We start from the raw sequence: 15,136 nt of genomic DNA on the forward strand, positions 1-15,136 counted from the left end.
CTATAGTTGGGATAACTTTACAATGCAAACACAGGTAAATATATGTGCATATGAATGTTTAATAATATAATTTTAAACAGATAAAAGCTAATTTTCTGATCATCCGTGGACATACTGTGATGCTTTTTATGACATATTCCCCCTTATATAAAAAGAGTCTCTTCTCAGATTAGAAGTGTTTTTAAACTTTAGGGAAGTGATGAATTTTCAAGTCAGAACAACAAACTACTTCTGCAAAAGACCTATCATTCTCTTCTTTCAACTAAGAAAATGTTGGTGGAGAGGGATATATAATTTTATTAAAGAGAGCCTAGAGTCAAGAAGAGATGAACTATTTAAGTTGCTTCTGCTTACAAGCCTTCAGATTCCACCTTGGTTGACATCCTTTTGCAGAATGTATGAATGACTTATTTTACAAGTGACATAGACACTCTCTTTTTCACTCACGACAAAGACAAATCATTCTTAATTTTAAGGTTTGGGAAAGATTTTCCCACCCACCCCCCTGCCCTTTTTACTAGCTCCTCTTGCTTTACCGTTTTCTTTTATGTGTTTCAGCCACACTTCATTTTAAGCTTCTCTCCAAAACAGGAGAACAATTCTACAGTCACGTTGTTATATTAAACCCATGAATGGTTTTCAAGATCGGGTATAATATTATTCGAGGCAGAAGACAGCGTTTGCCATTTCAAATTCTTGTACTAGACGTTGGGGTCCAGAGGAACGCAGCATGACTGAAAGAATATGTTTCTTGAGTCAGCAAGATTTGGAATGAAAAATGTAGTCCTGTTGCTAGAAATCTGTGGGAATAACACTGACCTGGGGAGACCTGACAGCATTTTGGTTCCTCAAAAGAGACTTGGGTTCTGTTCAAGTTTTTAATGAAGATTTTGGCCAGTTTTATTTTATTCATCTGGGTTTTCTGAACCATGCTCCCAGGTTCCTATGGGAGAAATGCCAGGCCACAGAAGTACTTGTAATATAGTTCTTTGTTAGGGTTGCCATGCATGAGGGTGGCAACGGCATCTCGGTATATATTTGGAAGTTATTCATGGCTGATGACTGGATTGGTCATTCTTGACACATCCATTTCCATGGACCAAAGGGAAAAGATACAACACACTAGAGCCATATTTGGAGCCACACACATCATCTGCAGTGAGCACAGAAGTTGGGTTTAGCTGCCAAGCTTAACACTAGACCTCCTCAGCTGGTATCCACTCAGGTCAGGATGAGCTTGCACGGAGATTAGGGTATGGAACGTGAGCTGATATTCGTAACCTTCTTAATTTCAGGCTGTCTCATCTCAGATTTCAATTCAGGATTCCACTCCTCCATGTTCAGCTTGTCAACCATCTCAGCGGTGCAAAGACTTCTCAAATTGGCGGTGTCCCTGTAAGAAAAGAAAAATGAATGAGTGGAGAGGAAGGGGGAAAAATACCAGTCAAAACACATTCCATCACAGAGTTATGTTTTTTGACACAAAAATAAGGACAGAAAACAGAGAGGAAATAAGTTTTAGGAAACACTTCATGTAGAGAGATTGTTATTCTCATTAGTTATTTTGCTCCAAAATCAGCGATCCATTGAACCGCCCTTCTGGTCAACCACACTAGTAGTCTCGCTGGTGGCACTGGCGGGACTCCTCCAATCCTTCTAACCCCTTTGGAAGTTTCGAAAACTCCAATGAACTCCTTCATGTTTATTTGGCTTCAGGTAAATCACATTTCATCCTGGGCAAGTACTAAATTAAAATGTTACTAGCAATTAAATAAAATGTGCTGGATAGTGGCAGTAGTGTTACAGCTAGGCAAAAAGCAGCATGGTGGTACAGTGGAAAACACATGGGACACCTGGATTCTAGAACCTGACCACCATTAATAATGAGATATTGAGCAAAATATTTAACCTTTCAGGAGCACGCCACCCTCAACCTCTTTACCTTTATTCCACAGGTCCCTCCGTCTAGATTACATTATTCTCCTTAACTGGCTGACTCTGCTCTTCCCTTAAGGCCAGTCTAATTAAATAAAACATTCTCCTTGAAACTAAAAAGGGTGGTGGTGGGGAAATGGGGAAGGACTTTAATCCAGTTCTGCATCACCTCGTACTTCTAAATGGAGCTCCATACTTCATCTCTTCCTTATTCCTGCTCATCTTACGTATCACTGTTAAACTAATCTTCCTTTAGCACTTTTTATCGTGTCCTTCCATGACTCTAAAATAGCCATCTTCCAGTTTTCTACAGCATCTAGTCTGAACAAAGTACGAGCGTCTGAGGACCTGCGTAGTCTCTTCCACCAGACCCATCCCGCTTCCCCCATGCACTTTCTGTTCTTTACTAAGCTGGTCCAACATCACCTCAATTTACATCACTGACTTCTACCACTAAGGATTTGCTCATCCTGGTTTTCTGGGTGGGGGCTGCCCTCCCATCATTTGAGAATGTCCAAATCTCCCCCATCCTTGAAGAAAAATTACCCCGTTACCTCCACGGAACTTTGTTTTTCCAACTATTCCCACCATTCATAATTTCCTTCTCATAGGTGATCTCCTTCATTCAAAATGCTGCCATGTAATTTTAGCTCTTAATTAAATATTAATGTTGCATTTATTGCTATTCTTCATAGATCTTTAAATAGTTTCCTCTATTCTTAGAAACATTGAGGCAGAAGTTGAGTTTTAAACCTCTGCATCTCTCAAACCCAGCTTCAAGGAGCTTTATCTAACATTTGCCACAGGTCTGTATTACACGCTCACAGTCAGGACGGTCAAGGGCAACTGGGATGGAAAATTGCATGTTAGTCACTGAGAAATTCTAGAGAACTAATAAACAGTAAATCTACAGCTATACCAGGCAATTTTTTTGACACTGTGGAAAGCACTATCTCATGCACCAGTTTGCTGCTTAAATTTTTTCTTCCATCTTGTGCCACATCACTCCCAAGACTGCATTCGAGCCAGCTGGATTCCATCCAGAAACAGATTCAAATAGACAATAGGCCAACTAGAATTCCCATCTTCCTTGATTAGATGTGAAATTGTAGAGCTGGGTGTCACTCACATGCCAGCCACTCAGGAGTCTGTTATCAATTAATTTCTCTGGAGAGCTGAACTGAGGGGACTGTGACAAGTCTGTTTTTAAAGGCTCTGTAAAATTATGGCCAGACCAGAATTTTAGAGATAGTGCCAGACAGATAGACCTGTCCTACCTGAATGAAAGTATTCACTATCTGCTGCATGTCATAAATTAAAATGCTCTGTAAACTCCATAGTAAATCGTATTTTTTTTTGTAGTGGGACTTGATGGTTAAGATTCTTTGACTCGAAATCACATCTCCAAATTGTAGGACAACTTGCTAGTGAGATGTGAGAGGTTTTAAACCATTTAGAGGAAAGAGGAAATTATCACACATTCTGTCAAAGCTACTGGATCTTATTTTTTGTAGTTTTCTTAACTAATCAGAATTAAGGGTAGAATTTCCAGGAAAGGCATGTAAGATACCACAGAAGCACAGGATGTTAGAGGTATACCTTAGAGATCATCGAAGTAAAATCCCTTATTTTACATCTGAGGAAACTGAAGCCTGCCTGAAAAATCGTAAAACTCATTCTTACCAAAGACAGTTCTATAAGCCAGGCTTTATCAAGAAGTGCGAGGCATTAAATTCCACAAAGAGCAATGGGAATTCATGTGTCCATTATACGCTAGAACTAAGGAGAACGTGAAAGTATGAACCCAGCTCTCTTTTTGGACCTTGAACCCTCTTGCTAGTGCTACGATGAAAAATCAAGTCCTGCAGAGAATTCTAGGGACTGGAACAAATACCAGCAAAAACATTTACTGTTCAGATGGAGTCTTTGCAGAAAATCCATTGTAACAGAAATACCCAAACCCTGATCTGAAACCTTGTTTGTAAAGGCACTTTGTAACCTTTGCCAAAAGAATGCCACCCAGGGGGTGATGACAATATTCACCACCACTCCTTCACAACATTTTCACTTGAGTTGAATCATTGGCACTTGCGGTGTTTGAGTAGGCAAAGTAGATACATCATTTCATCAAAGTAGATACACCAGAAAGCTGCACCTAAGGAGCTAGTGGGTGGAGTAATGAGCCTGAGAACTCGTGTCTTTTAACTCCTACTTCTAACTCCTACACAGCCTCATGCTTCAAGTGATTCAAAATACATTACACTAGGGAACCCTACTGTATTACTACAGTTGGGCTGTCCCTCAGTAACGTCACCCCTTTGAGAAATAAACATTTGTAACACATCCTCATATCCTGGAATTTTCCCAAGAGAAATTTAAGAACCATACTCTTCAGAGCTTAATAAATTATGTGAGTGTATATCCCATTATATACCTACATAATTTATGTTTAAAACTGATTTATTTGTAAAGGAAGTAAAATGAATCATTATTGGATTAGAAATGTATTTCATGGTCATCAACTTACATTCTTCATCTTGCACTATAAAGAATAACAATTTAATAATTCAAAATAGAAGCTTAATTTGGCATACTTAAGTGTGGTTTTGAATTGTTTTGAAAACATAGTTTTGTTTTTCAAACGCGTTCTAGATTTCTTTTTATTGTTGTATCTAAAGAAAGCCATTATGATTTTCAGAGCAAGGAAAGAAATACGTCACAGGAAAAGTTATTTTGTATTTCCATTCAGATTGTTAAGTTACTGGCTATATTTCAATCCACTGGAGAATGTGATTGAAAACCTGGTTAGGATGATAAAGTAATCAGGCTGACCAGTACGACATCTGCTGAGGAAAGGGGGAATTCTGTTGTGAATGTGAAGGTCATGCAGCAGAATAATTATGTTTGTCATAGAGTTAAGCCTTAATTACAGTGTGTGCTGAGAAAAGATTCTACAAAAAATTATGTCTTTGGTCCATGAGAACACCTTTGTTCATACTATTTTCAGTTAAGCCTATACATTGACCGTTTCTACAAAACATGCTTGAGTCTCCATTATTGTCTATAATGAAAACTTCACTTTCACTCGCAAAGGGAGTACCAGAAGAAGTAAAGCTGAGCGCTTACCAAACTCTTTACGGTGCCGGTGTTCTGAGATTGGGCAGAAATGGCCTCTGAGTTTCTAGGACCTTTTCTTAAACATGCTGATAATCTCCACCAAAAGAAACAAAAAATGGCAAACTGTTAGAGTGAAAAACAGCACACAAAAAGATGCAAGCCCTTGCAGAAGGACTGTATGTAACTCACGAGCGTCTTTCTTGTTTCCCTCACTCATCACAGAGACTCCTAAGTTAGTGCTCATCTCCAGCTTCTTATGCACACAGACAATGGACTTCCTTCGTTTGTACTCGCCTACACTTTGTAAGTCCTCTGAAGTTTTATGTCATTTGATTTCTCCCAGCTTATGAAACTTTTAATTTTATATAACAATTCATACTTTCTAAAGTGCTTTCAAACATTTCATTTGATTTTGACAACTCTGTGGAGCACGTCACACGACTAAGTACCTGTGCCCCTTTTAAACAATAAAAACAGATCTACGTTCTTAGGTAATATACACCAAAAAATATTTAGGGTTATAAGGCCATGATGTATGCAACTTTCATTGAATTCAAGGAAAACAACCAACCAAAAATATATATTAATGTAGATACATACATAGAAAAAGAAAGTGAGTGACCGATTGACAGAAGAAAGGGGCAAACTGTTAGCAATAGATAAGTCTGAGTAAATGGTATGCAAGTGTCTTTTCTATTATTCTTGTAACTTTTCTGTAAGCTCAGTTCGCCAAACTTAAGGTTTTTCGGTAATTATTTTCAAATAAAAACTTTTTTGTTAAAAGATAGAAAGACGAGGGAGTTAAACAATTTGCATATGCTAATAGAGCTGATTTGCGACAAAAGTGAAGAATCAGAATTCAGGTCTTCTATTTCTCCACATTTCCTCCAAGCCTATGATCTATTTCTGTATAAGCTGAAATGTAATTGCCACTTAAAATATTTGTAAACCACCATTACACCTTTAACCAATCAGTCATCAGTAATCAGTACCAGAGCCCAGGGACAATTCATAATTATTATTTAACTATTATTTATATATCACATTAGCCATTTCAATCATTTTTACAATCCTGTTTTATCTGACTCTCATACCTCTGAATGAAGTAGATAGAGCAGGCATTATTGTACCCATTTTACAGATTAAGAAACAGGATGTGAAGGTTACTTGTATCATTATTATTGTTCATAGCTACTAACTGGCAGTCATATTCTGCAGACAGTACCAGAACCAGTACCCTCTCCAATATATCCTCTTGATATTCCAGTGTCTTTTCATACCCCTAATGACCGTATCTAAAACTTCTAAGGCTTATGCTGTATTCAGCAATAGAAACACAACATTCTCTTAAAAGAACAAAATGACTGAGAGAGATGCCTATGTTTTATTTACTAATATTATATATAATAACAGCAAAGACTTATTGAGTATTTACCTGCTGTGTGCAAGTTAAGTGCTTTATATACATTACCTAATTTCATTTTTTCAGCATTTCTATGACATGCAATTCTCATGGTCCCCATCACACAAAGAAACGGTCTGAGAGTTTGACTAACTTGATTGATGTGACAGAACTACGGGGGCTAAGGCAAGACATGGGCCACTACGGGCCCCCTACCATTAATTAAATTGTCCTATTCCACATTTTCCCCTTCTTTCTGTAAGCTCAGTTGATCTCTTAGCCAATTTCTTTTCCGTTTATTCAGTGATTTTTAATTTCTGCAATCAAGAAAATTCTTTCCAGGAACACAGTTTGTATGGAAAGCATAGGTTTGAAAAAGCAGGTCCCACATCTTAATTTGCAGCAGCAGCAGCCCCTGGCATACAGTAAGCATTCAGTAAATGTTTGTTGAATGTATGATGTTTGGAGTTCTCTATTAAAAAGCTTTTAAGATGTTTTGATCTAAATACTTAAACACAAGACCTAAAAATTGAGCAGGTTCAATTTGCCAAACCTTGGATTTTACAGCAAAGCACACAGTTTCAAAGCCAGGGGTGGAGGTGGGGGGAATTGATAATAAAAGAAGAAAACAAACTTCACTTAAAAATTTTTTAAGCCAGCCCTTAAAAAATGCTCTGTCAATAATCTGACAGTTTTGACTGCCTGGATCATCTTTTGTAGATAACCTCTTGTCTCTATGAACAAAGGTGATGCTCATCTCACCGCTGGTTGGACTCCATGACTTTTCCCTTCACTGTAACCAGTCAGGATAAAAGATGACCACAGCTGGCTTACTACGGCGGCGCCCTTGCAGATGCCGTTCAAGCAATGACACAGGAAGGGACCAGCCAGGGAGCTCAAGATAAGCAGCAGGATACACGGGATACACTTTTCCACCTCCGTTCTTCCAACTCACGCTTCCAGCTGCCCTGGTTGGGTTTCTTCCCACTCCAGAGTTTCCCATTACATTCACTTGCATCCATTTTTCCTCAGACCAGAACAGTTAGGTGAGCTAAGAGGACCACACTCTGCTGCCTCCCTCCTGCTTTATAAGATGGCCTTTGTCCCACCTCGTGCATTCCAGCCCAGCACACAGACACCGTAAGCGCACGGCCTAACCTGACTGTGATGTAGGGGAATTTCAGGGTAAAAAGGGCACTCGTGGAAGTCAGTCACATCGCGTCTCAGGTTTCTCAGCTTGGTACCGGTTTGCAGCATTAAAGCAATTCCTTTCAGGCCTGCTATCACTCCCCCGCTGCCCATTACCCTTGCCTCCCACTCAGGCTCTTAGCCTCTGGTTCTTCTTACTAATGCACCTGCCAGCCCCGGACACGGGTACTTGCAGATTCTGCAGAATGAGGCTTTTTCCGCCCTCGGGCTCAGCATATCCTCTACCATATTCCCTCAGAGACTGCACCCCCTGCAGTCAGCTGTGTCCCCCACACCTCCTGTCTCCTCATCTGTGCGCCGTCTGAGCTCCGATGCTTGGCCCATCCTTGCTCTCTGACATGTATATTTTTGCATTTGCCATTTATTCCTCCACCTGCTCACAAAAAGGCTGGAGGGGACAGACTGGATTTGGCACTTCTGAATTTCTTGGATGATGGTTCCCTGCGATCACTTTTTAAAATGCATCTGTAATCCACTGTTTTTCAGGCAGAAGCTTGCCTACAATTTCCCACACCCATCCCAACACCTTGATTTTACCGGATCCCCTGAATAACTGTCCCCAGGGCTGCAGTCACAACAGTAACATTCAGGTTCTTATTAATAATTATTACCATCTTTTAAAAGTGATCCTTATTGTTATTGCTTCACATCATTTAACATTTATATTTAAATACAGAAAAAGGGGGAGAGTATAGCTCAGTGGTAGAGTATGCTTAGCAGGCATGAGGTCCTGGGTTCAATCCCCAGTACCTCCTCTAAATAGTATATATAAGTAAGTAAACCTAATTACCTCTCCCTCCAAACAAACAAACACACAAAAATAAATACAGAAACTGAGGCAACTGTGGCCAGGGTCATCCCTTGGCTCACTAAATAAAGGAATGGGTTTTTTACTTGGTCAGGGCAAATAATACAGAACCAGTGCTTAGGACACAAACACGCTAAAAGAATCAGAAAAGGAAGGAGAAGCTGAATGATACTGAGTACCACCACATGCTGGACACTGCTGTTCACTTTCAGACTTCCTTATTCTGAACTAGTCATTCTAGTTATAAGTAAAAGAATCAGACTTAAAAAAAATTTTTACACACCTGTAGGGTTAGGATTTCGACCCAAGTCATTTTGTCTCCAAAAAATCAATGCTGTCTCTCAAAAGAAACTTCTATATAACTGCTCAACAGTAAAACCCCATCATTAATTACATGGAAGGATTTTTCATTTGCCTGCAATTTACATCTTTTCTTCCCCCAGTCTAATTACATTGCCAATGCCAGTAAAGGGCTTCTTATCATAATTTATTAGGCTTTTTGGTAAAGAGCTAAATGAAGGTTTGCTGTTAAGGTGGCGAGGAAGAGAAGACTGAGATTCCAATAAAAACTTGCTAACTGGTGTGCAATACCATGCCCATTAAATGGGGAATAACTCTCACAGAATACAGACTGGTCTCTACAGCACTCGTTAAGGGCCGGCTTAAACTTGAACTGTGGGCTCACACCCAAGCCTGCCCTGAAAGGCTGAAACAAACCCCCATGGAAGACACTATTGGTTATTTAGAATCTAGGGCATCACGAAAAACACGCTGTTCAGTGTTGTCCGTAAGGCATCATTACTGTTGTTCCAAATTAGCAAGGCATCCATGCACTTGCTTAAAGTGTTTTCCCTTGATTTATGCGCCCTTGCTTCTTAAATCATTTCCAGAAATTCTCAGGAAATGTGAAAGGAATTTATCAAATGAATGTGTTATCTTTTTCTCCAGCAGAATGTCAGATCACTTCTTGAAAGATCTTCTCCAAATTCTTTAGCTCAAACCAATTTTAACAAACTTGAATATACACCCCATAATTAGGAAGCCAGTTTATTCCGTTCATTTGCATCAGTCTAAATAATTTTTCCTGACAGATGACTTCCGTTCAAAGTACTAAGTAATTTTTAATCCTAGGCAGGTTATTGCTAAGGATAAATGATTTCACATTTCTCATAAAGATGCCAGTCATTAAGAATATTAACGCAAATTCCTTCCCCTTGAATAGAAACGAGCTGTCATTTTAGCCATGGTGCTGTGTCAGCCTTTCTATTGTCAAACACAACAAATGATGAGAAAATCAATTTACTCTTTAGAATTAGTCAAGTGAGGAATTCTTTGAAGTGGGGGGGGCAGGGTTTTGCCTGAATTCCATAATCACATAAAAGCGAGCACGGTATATATATTGGTAAAATGTGAAATTTAAAGAGGACTGTTTGCTATCATAGACCTTTCAGACAGAATCTATCTCTGAAAAAGAATTCCCTACTCCGAATATAGAGGTTTGATGAGCAACAGATGTGGTTTAAACGAATCCTTGTTCAACTGAACTAAGAATATATTTTGATCTGTATGAGGAACAGTCCAGAGAGCAGGGCAGTGACTTGGGCACAACCGGTGTTCAGGTTGGTGGTTGGGGGCGGGGGCGGGGTGGAGTATATTTATTTACTCCGTAAAGCTGCTCTCACGAGGCAAAATGCAAATGAGCTTTTAATGAATACTTTCTACTAGTTGTACGATGCTTATGAAACAAGTTACAATTTTACTTTGTCGTCTAAGATGCGTGGAGGAAAGCATTTCAACGGGTCGCCACAACCTTTAGAATGACCTGTGTCCTGGCGTTGGTTTGCAAGTTCCACAGCTTAGTTTCTCCACCCATAAAGGGAAGATTAGATCATTGTTCAAGAATGACAAGCATTTCATATTTGGAAATGACTGAATAATGAAGTGCTTGGATTCTATAGAAATGCTGAGGAGAAAAGAAGACTAATTTCAAGCCAAAATCCAGTACAAACATGACTTTCCTATTGTAAGCCTTATGTGTAGGGAAAGAAATTACTTCGAAGGCTTTGTTTCTAGGGCTGCGAATTTGGAAATACATTAATATCAGGATGATTCCGATTTTTTTAAAAGATCTGTGTACTATCATCTCTTGTCTGTGGAGATGAGAAACATTCTTTCTGCTACCCTGTCCTGAAAGAATGTAGTTGCTAAAGACTTAAATGACAGGAATGGAAGGGTCATCTTTTGATTCCTTTGCCTTTGGGCAGGACTACAGTTAAGCCATCTGAGGAAAAAGAACAATGCTGTTGCTCCCAAAACTCTCCAGGTGAGAATAGTAAAAATTAAAAAGAGCAGATGGGAAAGCTCAAGGGCCTTGAAGTTAATAAAGGTCAGTTCCGGATGACATAATTTCAGTTAAAGTCATTTCTATTTGCAAATAGCCTGACGCTTAGCAAAACTCCAAAGGATATGATATTTGGCACTAGTTCTCTGAAAATTCCACTTAATATTAGCATTAATGTCTGGTCATTGTTTTGTTCGCCTCCATTTCACGGGGTTGATGAGGGAGGTAGTCCTGCTCTACGGTGCTGGGATGACCAAACACAGGACATCCGACTCAGGACATGGGGGATCAAGGGCATTGATTAGTCACATATACTAACAGCCCAGGGGAAGAAGACACTTCATGCCATGCAGGGCAACACAGAGGCTGCATTCAGGAACAGCGTGAACAAGAAGGGAGCTGTGGGAAGCAGGCTCTGTAGTAGTAAGACGGTGAGGGGGTGCCCTGATTCCCAGGGGAGGATGTGATTGGCTCGTTGCAATGACTGTGTGGGCTGGCAGGAAAATGAAACTCATTAGGTTGAGGACCAGTTGGAGTACAGGTGTCTAGCTGTAAGGGAACTAGCCAGTGAAGGAGGCTTTCCCACTTGGAGGGAGAGCATATCAGGTAAAAGTAGGGGGAACTCACAGCCCTTTGAGGCCCTGTGAGGCTCAAAGATGTCCAGGCAGTGAAATCTTAGACTTCATGCACCAGTGGTCCACACAAGCTTTGTCACCTTGTACGATGCTCACTTCCCCTCAGCCATCCTCACTGCTCTAAGAGTAATAACTCCACCACACCTACTGCGTCTCATGTGAAAAGTCACTTTTGACTAGATTGATAAACATGGGGGTGTAAACAGTTTTCCAGCAACAGACTCAGGCCAAGGTGACGTAAGTAGAGGATTCAGGTGGAAGTATCCTCTACTACTCGCTTGGATTTGAACAGAAAGAGGAGAGCCCTGAATCATCCAGACAAATTCCATACTTCACTCCTCGCTTGACTTTAATTTGTCATGAGGTGAATGTTGACCAACTTTAGACTTGGAGCCAAAGAGACAAAAATGGTCTAGCTTGCCAAAATGAAGAATATGCCTGCCTTCATTTTTCAAAAGGAACACTGTCAGGAAACAGTCAGGTCACACTCTCTCTCACTTTCCCTGCGACTTAACGACTGAGGAGATAAAGGACACTGAGGCCTGGGGTTTCAGGCAGAGCTTGGACATCTGAAGTTAAGCCTGAGCCTGCTATAAAATCTTGGGCAAGGCATTTCATCTCTATGGACCACACATTCTGTAGCTTTTTAATGAAGAAGTTAAACTAGACGGAGAGTTTAAAAATACTTTTTTAGTAGCACGACCCTTGTTTAAACAAAGTCTAAAGACACTTGATGAAACAGATGGAAATGAAGCTTCTCTGTTTGAATCCAACGAATGGAGCCCAAGCCCAAGTGACTTGGTCTCCCTGCTACCCAAGATTCCTGAAGCACTTCCTTGGAAGTCTAGTGCTCCCTGGAACCCAGTTTGAAAACCAGCAGATGATTTACTATCCAAGGTTCCAGCAGAATGGAAAAATCATAGACTATGGAGTCAGACAGACTAAGATTCAAATCCTAGATCTGTCACTTCCTAAGCTGTATGACCGGATTTCCCATCTGTAATATGAAGATTAAAAAAAAAAGCTCTATTTCAGGACAATTACTATGTTAAGAATGCATGTAAGGCCTTTAGCCAGTGCCTGAAACCTAGTGGGGACTCTTCCATGGTTGCTACAATCAAGGTTATGCCTCTGACATGAGCAGACAGGTTACGCTTCTGACATAAGGAAAGATCCTATCCGTGAACTATTAAACTGCAACAGGATCTCTATCATTCCTGAAGCCCAGACCTCAAGAACTGGAGGCTAAAATTCCTCTTTAGAACCTGAATTGGTTTCTATTGTTCCAAGTTAGCAGAGGCGGGAAAATTCTTCTAATTCACTGAACATTCTGTATGCGTGGCAGAGCATGGACCGCATCGACACACCCCGAGTATTTTCAATGACAACGCAGTCAATCCAGCCACCACAGATGGCATTTAAAGCACATTGCTGTCACCAAAAAATAACAGGGGAATGTCACTAAGAACACTTGAACACTAAAGCCACAGAAATCCAGCACCTGACAGCCCACATTCTGAATTTTGCCCTGGATCATAAAACAGTGCACCAGAGAGCTATTGTCCTCGCGTTGAGCTGCTGTTATGATAGTCCGCATTCTTCCCATAGCAGAGGAATGCCCTCATAAAATGCATCCCAGAAGCCTGCGATTTTGGAAAGTCTCACCTTTCGGTAATTTTCCTGGCATTCTGTGAAGTAAGCGCCACCTCACAGGTCGGACGTGCAGTAGATGAGGCTCAGTGGATGCCAGTATCCCTGGTATCCCGACAAACACACGTTCTGAAGGAACTGGACTCACGTAAGTTTATTCCCTTTTTAAATGTTGTTCCCCCTTTTCCTTAGCAGAGGCACTAGGGATTAAACCAGAACCTCATGCACGCCAAGCACGAGCTCTACCACTGAGCTCTACTCCCACCGCTTCACGTGAAGTTCAGACAGTCCTCCCCACGATCTATAAAGCTGTTTTTTAATGTATGAAAATTTACAAACATACACGTGAGTAAAGGGTATCACAAACCCTCTGGGGCCTCCTTCACAGCCTCCAGCATCAGTGCTTCCCCGCCACGTGGCGAGGTTCATCTGCGTGCAGGGGGGTGACACACGGCCGCTTGGCTCCGAGACTGATGGCCCAGGTGAGACCAGGTCGGCTGCCAGTTAAACTCAGTGAAGTGCCTGTCCTAGGCCACCCCGAAGAACACACGAGGCCCCAGACGGATAAAGTCAGACTCACATCAAGAATTACAACCAAGAAGGCAGAGCCAACAGGTAGAAAAGAAGGGAAATCTGGTAAATTCTGTGGGGAAGATGAGACTGGCCCTGAGCTTTGAAGGGAATGGGAGTGAGGACATTCCAGGCTGAGGGGGAGGATATGAGTAGGGACAGGGAGGGAAGGAACGGAAAGGCCTCTTTAGAGAATGATTCATATTCCAATGCGCGGGAGTAGGTGAGGGGAGGTGGGGCGGGAAGCGGGAAATTCGCGCGGAGACGTGTAGGAGCCTCACGCGCCCGCCCGGATGAGGATGTTGCTCGCCTGTGGGGCGCGGTGCCAGGAACCCCGCAGGAAAACTGGAGGTAGCAGGTGCGGGCACGGAGGGTGGCAGGGAGGTTTGGTGCCCGGACTGAATGAGAACTTGCTCAGACCCAAGCTCCGGCCTGAAGAACCCTCTGGCTGGGTGTTTTGCTCCCACAGGGAAAAGAGCTGAGCCCCACGGAGATCTCACATAGAGGGTTCAGCCCTTGGCGCAGAGAACTCCCTGCAAACCATCACTAGGAAAACAAGAGACCAGGAATAAAGAGAGGCAGCAGAAGCACCTGGTCCGAGGCTAAGAAACATTAGTGTTTACTAAGCACTTGGTCTCTGGAACGGCTGCCTTTCCAAATACCACACCTTCCTCATCCACTCCATCCTGCCACAGGCGGCTACTGTGCCGGCTGCTGGGGAGGGGGAGCCGGAACCGCACGCCTGGGAGCCCTGCCTCCCGGCCCTCCCTCCAAGGAGCCTTCCCGCCTCGCCGGCGGCCAGCTGCAGCTCAGTTTGTTTGCCGAGGTTTGCATGCACATACTGAGTTGCCTTTTTTTCCAGCCAGTTCAGCAGTGTCCCGAAATTCACCCCCAGTGTAACTTCTGCCTCTGCTCCTCCTCTTCTTGGAACTGCCTTTTGTTTGTCTGGCAGCCTTGGTTCTATGGGGGTGTGTGATGATAATAATACAGCGGGCTTATGTAACCCTCTTCATCTCCAGCAAGCACTTCGCAGACAGTTTCGAATGCATCTCCGGGCCGGGATCAGGCCGGGCGGCTTGAGTGGCCGATAGGAAATCCCCACCCGAGGCGCCGAGGCCAGGAGGGAGGGCAGAGGGGGTCAAAGGCCGGGCCTTCGTGGCCCCCTCGCGCCCCCGGAGGTCAGGGAGATAAGGAACAATGACTCGCCCCCAGGAGGAGGAAGGAAGTCCCTCTGCCCCCTTATCTCTGCTCTGCCTGCTCCCCGTTCCCAGAGCCTGTCTCTTGAGAAGACTGTGAAGGCGGCTTTGTAAGTACGATGCGCTCCTTTTTCTTTAAAAAGAAAGGAAACAAACTTTCCTTACTGCCCTTGTCCATTTCATCTTGTTATTCCCAGGACTGTGTTGCCACGTTCAGATTCTGCCAGGATAGAAACAGTGTTTCCGGCCCAAGTCCTCCACTCAGTTGGGACC

The 15,136-nt window shown here is 42.3% G+C and overlaps 1 protein-coding gene across 5 annotated transcripts in view; it reads left to right on the forward strand.

Moving 5' to 3' along the window:
• SULF1 (sulfatase 1) overlaps positions 1–15,136 on the forward strand; it is a 151,118-nt gene that overhangs the window by 8,770 nt on the left and 127,212 nt on the right. For 2 of the 5 annotated variants that reach the window (XM_010998858.3, XM_031441509.2), the window contains exon 1: positions 14,457–14,973. The exons of the other annotated variants lie outside the window; for them this stretch is intronic. The gene's annotated coding sequence lies outside the window, so the exon portion shown is untranslated. Of the gene's footprint in view, positions 1–14,456; positions 14,974–15,136 lie in introns of those variants that run through there. 5 annotated transcript variants of the gene reach the window in all.

The sequence above is a fragment of the Camelus dromedarius genome, chromosome 30 (genome assembly GCF_036321535.1).
Source record: "Camelus dromedarius isolate mCamDro1 chromosome 30, mCamDro1.pat, whole genome shotgun sequence".
NCBI classification, from domain to species: Eukaryota; Metazoa; Chordata; class Mammalia; order Artiodactyla; family Camelidae; genus Camelus; species Camelus dromedarius.